The sequence below is a fragment of the Vipera ursinii genome (assembly GCF_947247035.1).
Source record: "Vipera ursinii genome assembly, chromosome: 3".
NCBI lineage: Eukaryota > Metazoa > Chordata > Lepidosauria > Squamata > Viperidae > Vipera > Vipera ursinii.
Window position 1 is genome coordinate 124,917,327 of NC_139516.1, and position 11,305 is coordinate 124,928,631.

Consider the following 11,305-nt stretch of genomic DNA (forward strand, 5'->3'; position numbering starts at 1 on the left):
ATGGCTTGCCAATAATACAAAATGATTGGTTGATGTCTCATAAGTGTATCTAATGGCAGAAGAAGCTTTCTAACCTCTGAGTATCTCTCTCTAGAATTTGAGTAACTGATACTATTCATTTAGGGAGATAGGGATAAAACCAATCAACCAAACAATATTAATGGCTATTTTGCAGGTAGAACTGGGCACAACAGGCAGTAGGAATTCTAAGCCAATTGTAGTCAACATGCTTTTTTTGTGTTTTACAGACTTGTACATCAAGGGTCCCCACACCCCAGGCCATGGACCACTATTAGTCCATGGCCTATGAGGTACTAGACCACACAGCTGGAGATGAGTGATAGATGAGCAAGCAAAATCAAAAGCATCCCCCCCCCCAGAACATGGAAAATTTGTCTTCCACAAAATCAGTCCCTGGTACCAAAAGGGTTGGGGGCCACTGTTGTACAGGGTTAATGGTTTTGCCATTTCTTACAGGTGTGTATTTGTATCGACTTTGCTATGAACACCAACTGGAGTCAGAAGATATGATGAAAACTGATGAATTTCACAACACATGTAATATTGCATAATACAGGCATATAAACAACATTCAAAAGAGATAATAAAAAAGCTAAAAGGAAACAAAAACATCAGAACACCCTTTCATTAGCAATCGACACTCAGAAGCAGGTATTAATACCAGAAGTAACATCAAATAAGAAAGCAATAAAAAAATAATCTAGTCAAAGAACTACCAACTTAAATAATAATCAAGCAGTAAACAACAGCCTAATCAAGGAAGTGCCAAAGGAAAACAGCACCTCCTGCCAACACTGAGAAGGCAAGCTAAGGTCTATAAACAGTGAGCAAACTCTACTCCCCTCCAGCATTGAAGATATTATGTGATAAGGTAAGAAAATATCTGCAAGCATATAACCAAGCACCAAGGACTACACATTATATGTTGTAGCATGGTTAGTATCTGAAAGCAGACACGTGTAAAATTATCCTGGGCATTTATGCAAACATTAGTGATATGTGGCTGCTATGAATGTCTCTGTAATATGGACTTTGAAGTGGCATATGCTCTGTTGTTTTGTGTGTGTCCAGGGTCACATAGCCATTGTCTCTCCAGGTAGGGAATCTTCCTGTATTGGCCTTCAAAGACAGCTGAGGGATCAGCATGACATCAGCATAAAGGCTCTCTAGTGGTTAGGTATGTCAGGTTTAGTTAAACATGTCATCTGGGAGGCAGAGTACCTGTTGGATTCACTGACACTAAAGATTGGGCACCTAGCTAGATTCAGTTTGTGCTCTTTTTCTGCTACATGTTGCTTAATGAGTGCTTTTTCCTGATCCTATCCATACTAAGTAGACGACCTGGAGAGAAGCCCAAGGCTGAGAATTTGGTTGCCACTATCATTTTCCATGTGGACTGAAAATTATCCCTCATAGATAATGGGACAAAGCCAAGGGGAAAATATCTGCAGAAGCAGATATGCTTAAAATTAACTTCTGGGTCTACTGTTCAAAAATATCCTTCAATATATCCAATGTTAAAATATTTTGCTCCATTCTGTATACATAAATCAAATTTAATTGTTCTTCTTCTTTAATTGTAATCTTTACTTACTTCTGCTTCTCTCTAGTATCCAACCTTCAAGTCTCATCTTATTGTGCTTTTTAAAAAAGAGAATTCAGAATAAAAGCATTTTACCATAGCAGGGATTATTTCTAATTAATTCCAAATTATTATTTCAAATTCATCTGGAGCCTTAGACTATTTGTAACTTTCCTAAATCAAAATTGTAATCACCCTTTTGCTGTTTATTCAAAAAAGAAATTAAGTCTGGAACTGAAACATTGAATGTCTTTAGTCTTGTATATACCGTATGTATTTCAATTTCCTTATCCCTTTTCCTTGATTAAAGCTTTTTATTCACAAACACCCATGTTCTTTAATAAGATTGTTCTTTTTAATTCTTTATTATAATAAATTATACTTGATAGAAGGAAATTTGGCCAATCAAAGTCCCAATAGATAAGCTGTTTATTTGTGAGCAATTTATATATATTGAATTCTTTGTTTCTAGTCTCAGCTGTTTAAATCTGTTTTTGTTGTAATTGTTCTAACCAGGGATTATATACACCATTCACATATTATTAACAATGATAAATTAGAACTTTAAAATGGACGCTCTATAAAGTATAGTGTGTGTGTATTCTCTTGCCACAAACAAATCATCCTCATTTATTTTTGCCCTGTATTCCAGATTTATTAAGATTATATTATGAATACTCCCATTCTAAACAATCTAACCCCTTTTCTATATTAAAAACAAAACATTATATAATTCTTGTAAGTATTTTTAATTGGATTATATAGTCAGTAAATTCTTAATATTTATTGACAGCCTATTATCTAAATCTATGTATGTCTCTTACATTGAATCTAATATTTGGCTCTAGTATTATAATTATTTCTTATTTAGGAAAAGATTGTTTTTGCATTTTATCTGTTCAGCTTCTTTATTAATAGTTTTAATAATATTTCATTAAAGAGACTGTATTTTTCAGTAATTGCATTTGTTCCTGGGGCATTTATAAAATTCTGTTGGTTGAATGAAGTTCATTCACTGCACTAAATCTTTACAAGAAGATATTTCTTCTGAAGTTATGAGGAACATTCATTTTACCTGTTGTTTCTTTAGAAATTTTTAATAAAATAACTAAGAATCAAACTATTATGATTATCTTTAAAAATATAGGCTATGCTATTTATAACGTTATTTGATCCTTATCTATTTTTGTGGGGTTTCTCATCTTCTTTCTCAATTGAACCTTGGAAGCTTCCCATACATTAATTGAATTATTACTTAAATAATTGAGAATATTCTTTTAATCTGTAGGTTAAATGACACATCATTTCATAATCTCTTGGCCTCCCTTCATGGGCCCTAGTTAGTAGAGCAAGCAAGATAAGCAAAACCTTTTCTCAGAGCCCTGCAAGAAGACTGATAATCTGCTAAATTCAGACTAGCACCGTGGAAAAGAGAATGGAAGGCAAGATTATTTATTTGTATGTAATTACATAATGATCTAGGCTAGCCACATTAATAATATAAATATATACCTGAATGAGACTTATAGTGGGTGTCAGATCACCTGGTACTCAGGTTTTCCTCAACCATTTCTAAGGCAACCTCCTTTGGGGTGTGCAAGGTTAAAATCTTTCTGCTTCAAAATGAACTTGCCTTGTGAGCTGGAAAGAGAGCAAGTTCATGTCAAATTTTTCTCTTCTGAATCTACAGCTCTGCCTCTGATATCAAATGGAGAAAAGTAAATAATCCTATGAGATTCTGGAATGCCGCCACGCCCTTACCATGCATACCACACTGTGCTTTTAATGAGAAACCAGTTTGGACAGGAGAGACGCTCCACGAAGTAGCGGCGGAATTACAGACAGATCGGCCTATTTTCAGCCTTCTGTTTTGGTTCAGCGCTGTGTGTTTCTGCATTTGTCTACAACGCACAAACAAATACAAAATGTATTCCATATGCATCCAAATTTAGGAACTGATTTTAATACTTTACGCATAATACATTGGTTTAATCAATTTCCCTCCAAATATGCATTTTCAACACTTTTATCTTGAAATGTGCATTTTATATGTGTGTGTGTATATATCATCTATATCTATATCTATATCTATATCTATATCTATATCTATATCTATATCTATCTATATCTATCTATCTATCATCTATCTATCTATCTATCTATCTATCTATCTATCTATCTATCTATCTATCTATCTATCTATCTATACACACACACACACACACACACATACACACACACACACAACTGTGTCCAAGAGGTATAGATCTAGTTGGTTCAGATGGGAAGGAGAAATGGAAAAAAAATATTATGCCATGCAAAATCATAGCTGCTGAATTCATAGAGCCTAAGAGAGATAGGAATAGAAATTCCCTTACAGAAATACTTATGTTTAAACTTAGAACAAGCTTTTTTTGTTATATAATTTTAATGTCATCTTGATTGTTTAATCTGTATATGTTTTTGTGTTTTTCTTTAATTTACAATAACAGGTTACTTTACTATATATTTGTACCAGTACTAAAGAAAGTCAGAAGTCAATCACTCACCCACCCCCATTTTTGGAGGATGGGTGTGTGTGTGTGTCACTTTAACTTTTTTCTTTTTTAATTACTACCTGGAATTAAAGGGTAAATGTTCCAAATGCTTGCCTGTTTTTTTTCAGGTGACAGTGAATATATTGTCAAGTAGCAAATCATAATTATCCTCAGAAAAGGGACAGTTCGATCTGACATAAACCTAGCAATTTCTTCACTGAGGAGATTCCTTATCAGGACTACCCGCAAGAAGCAGGACAGCTTTGAAAATCAAGTGTTTCTTTTCTTTTTTTTTCTTTTTTAAAGTAACAGTGGCAAGAAGGGAGATAGAAAAAAGCTTTGCTTATTCTGGGTGCCTGTGTGTGTCCGTGGGCGTATGTTTGAGTGTGTATATACACGTATGTTCTGTGTGGTTCTGAGCAGGCTTCAGGACTGTTATTTTGGTTATTATTGACAAAGTTGCCTTGTGATTGATGCCCAGAAGGGGGTCTCCGCTGAAATTATGATATAGAAACTGAATCTAATTATTTTGGTAATACAGGAGAGCAGAGTATGAAAACAGAAGTGCTGACTATTGAACTGGTTGGTTATAATAATGGCTTGTTATTTACACCTTATATTTTTACTATGAAAAGTGTGCCCTATGGAAGATGAATGCACACACACCCAGGCAAATTAAAATCTCTGGTTTCTTTGCAGTTCTCTCCTTTATACTGTTTGGAGTTAATTTATATGAGTTAAAGTGCGATAGTTTTAATAGTTTATGATTGTTCACATAAGGTAGATTATGATTGTTTGTATTCTTATACCCTGTACTTAGTTCTGGGAAGTCGGGGAGGGGGGAGTGGGAGGGAGGGGCTGGGGAGGGTTGGGGAGTGGGAAGGGAGTGGGAGGGGAGGGGGTTGGGAGGGGTTTTGTTTTGTTTTGTTAAAGATAAAATGTATTGTAAAACTTTTCAATAAAAAAACACCAAATAAATAAAAAGCATACTTTATGATCTAGAATTCCCCAAGCCTTCTAACTAACGCAGAGATAATATCTTCAAAAACGAGGCTTCTTAAAATGAATGTTATTTTACAAGTGAACAAATCAGCACCCTTGCATAAATCATTCATTTCCAGGGCTGGGGTTTTTTTGTTTTGTTTTTTTAAGAAAATGTTACATTTTCATACTCAGAACCATGTGCCTAGTCCCGTGAAGAAATGTAAAGAATAGAGATGGAGACATTCCAAGATCGGAACTCTGTAAAATACATAGTTAAAACCAGAATACATCTGCCTACATGCATTCATTCTTGTAATATATGTGCCAATTATAATTAGCAGTGCATCTTTTTATTGAAAAATAATACCTTGCCAGCAATTGGCTGAGATGCTTTGATGCTATAAATTGCTTGCATATTTTCTTTCTAGTCAGGTTCAACTAATAGCATAAGGGGTAAATAAAAAAACAAAAACAAAACAGTACATATATTGCGAGTTGAATGAATTTGGTAGAGTAAAGAAAACACAGTGCCTCCTTTTATTTAAAAAACATTTGCAAAATTCACTGGTTTATTTGTCATTGCCTCAGCAGATGGTAGTACTTGACTGACCTTGGGTAGTCATGGAAGCTAAGCAGGATTAGGCCTGGATATGCCTTGGGTGGGAGGCCTCCCTGGAAGACAGGGGCTGTAGATTAGGCTGGAAGTCAAAAGAATATCTTTATAAAAGGCAGTGGCAAATGTCTTCCATACTGTCATTAAAAAAAACCTATATAGACTTAACCATGATAATGAAGAATCAAGCTTGACTCAAAGCAGACTTTATTTTGCTTTATGCTTTAGGTAAAATTAATGGAATTTTTGTTAGAGCTCCTGTACCTGGATAAGTTTAATCTTGGTGGATCAAAAGAGGATTCAGAGACAATGGTATCCAAAAAAAAAGCAAATCAGATGAATGGCACCATCTCGGATGTGTCAATATTTCAAACCAGTAAGCTTGGTTTTGTTATTTTCTTTTAAACAACATCAAGATTTAGAGTATAGATGTGAAGGGAAATAAGGGGCTTCTATTAGTGGTACCTAATCTGTCATCTTTAGGGCAAATCATTGTATCACAGCACTGGAACCTGATGGCAACTTGTTCCACAAGTAGCAGGACTGAACAGACATAAAGTTAATATGAAACATTACAAGGGTATAAGTGAAATTGGCCTATGTCATAAAGAAATATACCTACACATTACTTAGCCAGGGAGATTGACTTGAGGGGGGGATAGAAGCCAAGGCTTGAAGAGCCAAGAAGAGAAGAATGAACTGGATAAGGCAGGACTGAAGGCAGGACTGAAGGTTCAAACCAGGATCAAGGTTCAAACCAGGATCAAACCAGGATCAAGTCTTTTCCAGAGACATTTATTGCTGTGGCCATTTTCAAGAGAACAGGGAAAGCTGGATGGTTTAAGCATGTACTGTGTTTACATGACATCTTTAAGGTAACTGTTCCACCCTTATGTATGAACTCTTCCTTTTGAATTCAATCACTAAAATGTTTGAAGTTCCCTTGGCCCTGAATAAAATTATTAGTATGGTTATTATTTTTCTAACGCAGACAGTAAAGTAAGTTGCTCCTGTCTGTAGGTAGTCAAAGGTTGAGTCGTTTATCTGTCTGCACAACCACTACCTCACTGGCTGCAAAATAGGCAAAAGGATTATTTAAAGTGAATTGTAAAACAGCAGAAAGGGATCTTGCTTGAAAGATTTCTGAGAGCCAAATCAGGACACTTTTTGTCATAAAACAGGAGCTCTATTCGTAGTTAGAAAATTATGAATTATTCTGGAATGTATTAAACAAGAGCTAGGTTGCTTCTTTATGGGTTTGTTTAAGGTTTATACGCTCTCCTTTTTTAAAAACACAATCAATGCAATAAAGACTTATTTATGAAAAACTGGATGTCCATGGTAGACATAGATAATATATACTAAAATATATTAGTATTAGTATTAGTGGTATACTAAATGGTAATATATACTAAAAATGTTCATTATTTGATTTGGAAATTCCTAATAGATTTATACATCTTTAATGAATGAATCTGACTGTGATCGTGCTATTCGTACTCCCAACTTCAAACTGTACTAAGTTGTTGTTTAAAGTTGTACATGCTACAGCTTTTTCTTCTTTTGTAATGGGCAGATGCTGTTTTTAATTTCTTATTGAACTAAACACAAATAGTACATTCTATTCTAAAATCTTTGGATTACTTGTGGAAAGAAACCTCCTGGCGCAGAGTGATTCCTATAAGAGCTGAAACTTCATCATGTGGTCTCAGTATATTAGAACCTGGCAGAATCTATAAAAAATAGACCTAAGAGTTATAGTGATGATAAAAAAAGCTATAGCTATGTCATCTGCTATTCTTTCATTGCAAGAAAGCAACAATAGCTTACAGATGCTAAGTACAGGATGTGTTTTCTTTTTGAAGCCAAAATAATTACCCACGCATCATTTTTTCATTAAGTTTGCACTAATTTTCTGTGATTCCATAAGTTGAACATGAGCTTGCCACCATATTTTGCTGGGCGAAAATCAAAAGTAAGACCATTTACAAATCTTTGAGTTTTGTTTATTGCATTTCAAATAGCACAGTTTAGTGGCAATTAAAAAAAAGTAAAGCTTTATCCTCACTTTCCAGAATTTGCAATAATTTAAACATTTGAAAGCATTCAACAGAAAACAGTTGAATTGTGGGAGGAAGGGGTTGTTCTGTCTTTGGCTGTTTGTTTTGCATATTTGTTTGTTGTCAAGCAATAACATTTAATTGCCGGCGAGTGAGATGTAGAGTTTTCAGATATTCGAAAGGTCCAGCCTGTTTGACATCATGGCTGTGGTTGTCTGAGGGGAGGGTGCTGTTGGTTGGCGGGACATTGTAGCACCATCTGCTGTTGTAGACCCCTTAATGGTTGTTCGATGGGCGGGGGTTGCTGTTGTCTGCTCTGGATTTTGGCTGTAGGGAATGGTGGCGCCCTCTGCTGCTGATCCACTAACAGTCATGTTAGTCTCAAAGGCTGTGGTGCCTCCCTCACTTGTGGGCCCCTCAGTGGCTGCTTGGTACTCAGGGGTGGTGACCAGTCTCCATGGGATTGTTGTTCCCCAATTGGCTGTTTCCCTCCCATCTTCTGCAGCACCCCAATCTGCTGCAAGGCCGCTATCAGCTGATTTAGGCTCAGAGGTTGCTGCCCCTCCTTCTGTGGGGGCTGCCACACCGCCCACTGCTGAGGGGGCCCTAGTTCCTCTTCTTCTGTGGGACTGGAGGCCCTAGCAGGGAATAAAAAAACTTGACATTTGTAGTCTAAAAAACCCTGCAGAGACATTAAGAAATTAAGAATGGGGGAAAGCTTTTTGTCCCTTTGCAGAATCATAGAGTGTTTATTTAATTATAGCATAGCTATTGAGGATTTCATTGTTGCATTGTTTATAATTTATAATGCATATATATGTGTGTGTGTGTATGTATATGTATATGTATAATATGTATATGTATATGTATATGTATATGTATATGTGTGTGTATATATAAAGGTAAAGGTTCCCCTGCACATGTGTGCTAGTCATTTCCAACTCTAGGGACCGGTGCTCATCTCCGTTTCAAAGCCGAAGAGTCAGCGCTTGTCCGAGGATGTCTTTGTGGTCATGTGGCCAGCATGACTAGACGCCAAAGGCGCACGGAATGCTTGTTACCTTCCCACTGTAGTGGTCCCTATTTTTCTACTTGCATTTTTACGTGCTTTCGAACTGCTAGGTTGGCAGAAGCTGGGACGAGTAACAGGCGCTCACTCTGTTATGCGGCACTTGGGATTCGACCAGCCAAACTGCCGACCTTCCAATCGACAAGCTCAGCATCCTAACCCACTGAGCCACTGCGTCCCTTGTGTGTGTGTGTATAGATAGATATAGATATAGATATAGATATAGATACAGATACAGATACAGATACAGATACAGATACAGATACAGATACAGATACAGATACAGATATAGATATAGATATAGATATAGATATAGATATAGATATAGATATACACACACATACACACACACATACACACACACATACACACACACATATTTGTCTAGGTTCTAGGAGTAAATCATGCCCTGGTCAAGGAAGATGAGAGAAATATGAAACTGTGAAAGGGAGCTACTGAGGAGCCTGCTACCAATGAGAGCATTTGGGGAATTCCTTGAAAGGAAGGAACAACCAAGATCAGGCTGGTGTTCTTTGCTAGGCTTCTCTCCTGCCAGGAAGCACAAGAAGACCTATCATCTATGGGGATGGTGCTACAGACTCTGAGCAGCTGAGTCTGGACATCCTTGACATTTTCCACAATGCTTGAAATCAGTACTAGGTTGAACATATTAAACTTCTGCCAGATCCAGTTACCTAGCATTCCCAGAGAAATAACCAGGGTTGTCTGTTGCTGGTGCTAATTCTAGCCAGGTAATGTTTGAGAACTTTCCAGTTTCAGAAGACTCCAAATTCCCACTAGTATTGCTTTGGCAATGGTATTACATTCATTCATTAATAGGAAACTTCTAATGTACATTTCATTTATATTGGTTTTAAATATAGAGGTTGTGTAATTACGGCAAATGTCAACATTTAACTCATGTACACAGAGGGTGAATTTGTATAGAAAAGTATAGCGAAAAATGCATCCTACGAATGTATTAGAAATATGTATATTTGAATAATATTTCCATTAGACAAATATATATAGCAATGTAACTGTTTATCATTATAATGAGATATGTTTTTTCTTTGTCATATTTTTTTCCATTTTTGAAAAAGCACATTTCATGCATTTTTTTTTCTTTTCCTTGACAATGTATGTATCTCCATCACTGTTATTCTTATGTCTTGCTAGACCTGGAAGTCAATTTTTTTTAAAATCCCATTTATATCCCGCCCTTCTCCGAAGACTCAGGGCGGCTTACAATTTAAAGCACAAATCAATGTGCTTTATTCTATGTATATGCCTTCATTCTATGTATATGCCTGCTTATTAGGGCTTTCGCCCCCCCCCCCAGCGGCATTATTACAAAGTCAAATTGCACTCTAGGTGAAGGCAGTGACAAAACACTTTGGTCTTGTTTCCAAAAAACAACAACAAACAAGTTCATTCTGTTCACTTTGTTGGCCCATGACTATTGTGCCAGGTTTGCCACCAACTATATTGTGAAGTATGCAGATGATACAACAGTAGTGGGCCTTATTCAAGATGACAGTGTGGGTGCTTAACACAAGGAGGTTGAAGGCTTGGTGAATGGGTGTAACAAAAACAGCCTCATTTTAAATGTAGGAAAAACTAAAGAGATCATTGTTGATTTCAGAAAAGACAGGCACAGCCATACTCCTCTGTATATTAATGATTCTCCTGTGGAGGTGGTTAGCAACATCAGGTTTTTGGGTGTGCAGCTAATGAGTAGACTAGTTTGGTCCCTCGACAGAGAGACACTGGTGAAGAGGGCACAGCAGTGCCTGAATTTTCTGCATCAGATGAGAAAAGCATATCTTCCTTCCCCTGTCTTTACCACTTTCTACAGAGGGACAATTGAGAGCATCCTGTCATATTGCATCACAGTCTGGTTTGGAAACATCACTGCTTCAAACAGGAAGGCAGTGCAGAGAGTGGTGAGGATGGCTGAAAAGATTATTGGCAGTTCCCTCCCCTCCATCCAGGACATAGCATATAAGCGATGCTTGAGCAGGGTCCGCAGGATTGTCCGGAACACTACATACCCTCTTCATTACCTGTTTACCCATACCCATACATAATACATATATACAATATATATGCATGTGTGTGTTTGTGTGTGTATGGGTAAATATATACTTTCTTTTGAGACCAGGCAACAGATTTTCATTTTTAATATAGGCCAGTGTGCTCATAATAAAAAATGACAATATTGGTTATTTTATCTTGTTTTATGAAAGTTCAGTTCAGCTTAGAAAGACACCTTACTTTTATTCTTCTAAATGAAGTGAGATCTACTATGTATGTATGTATGTATGTATGTATGTATGTATGTATGTATGTATGTGTAGTACTTGACTTACAACCATTTGTTTAGTATCAATTCGAAATTACAGTACAACAGCACTGAAAAAGTGACTTATGACTATT

The 11,305-nt window shown here is 36.5% G+C and overlaps 1 long non-coding RNA gene across 1 annotated transcript in view; it reads right to left on the reverse strand.

The window, feature by feature from the left end:
* The window catches only part of LOC310639137, a 54,083-nt gene extending 50,785 nt beyond the window's left edge, over positions 1 to 3,298 (reverse strand). Inside the window, exon 1 of the long non-coding RNA XR_014492245.1 lies at positions 3,116 to 3,298. This is a non-coding gene — a long non-coding RNA (uncharacterized lncRNA). The remainder of the gene's footprint in view (positions 1 to 3,115) is intronic.
* Between the last annotated feature and the right edge of the window lie 8,007 nt (positions 3,299 to 11,305).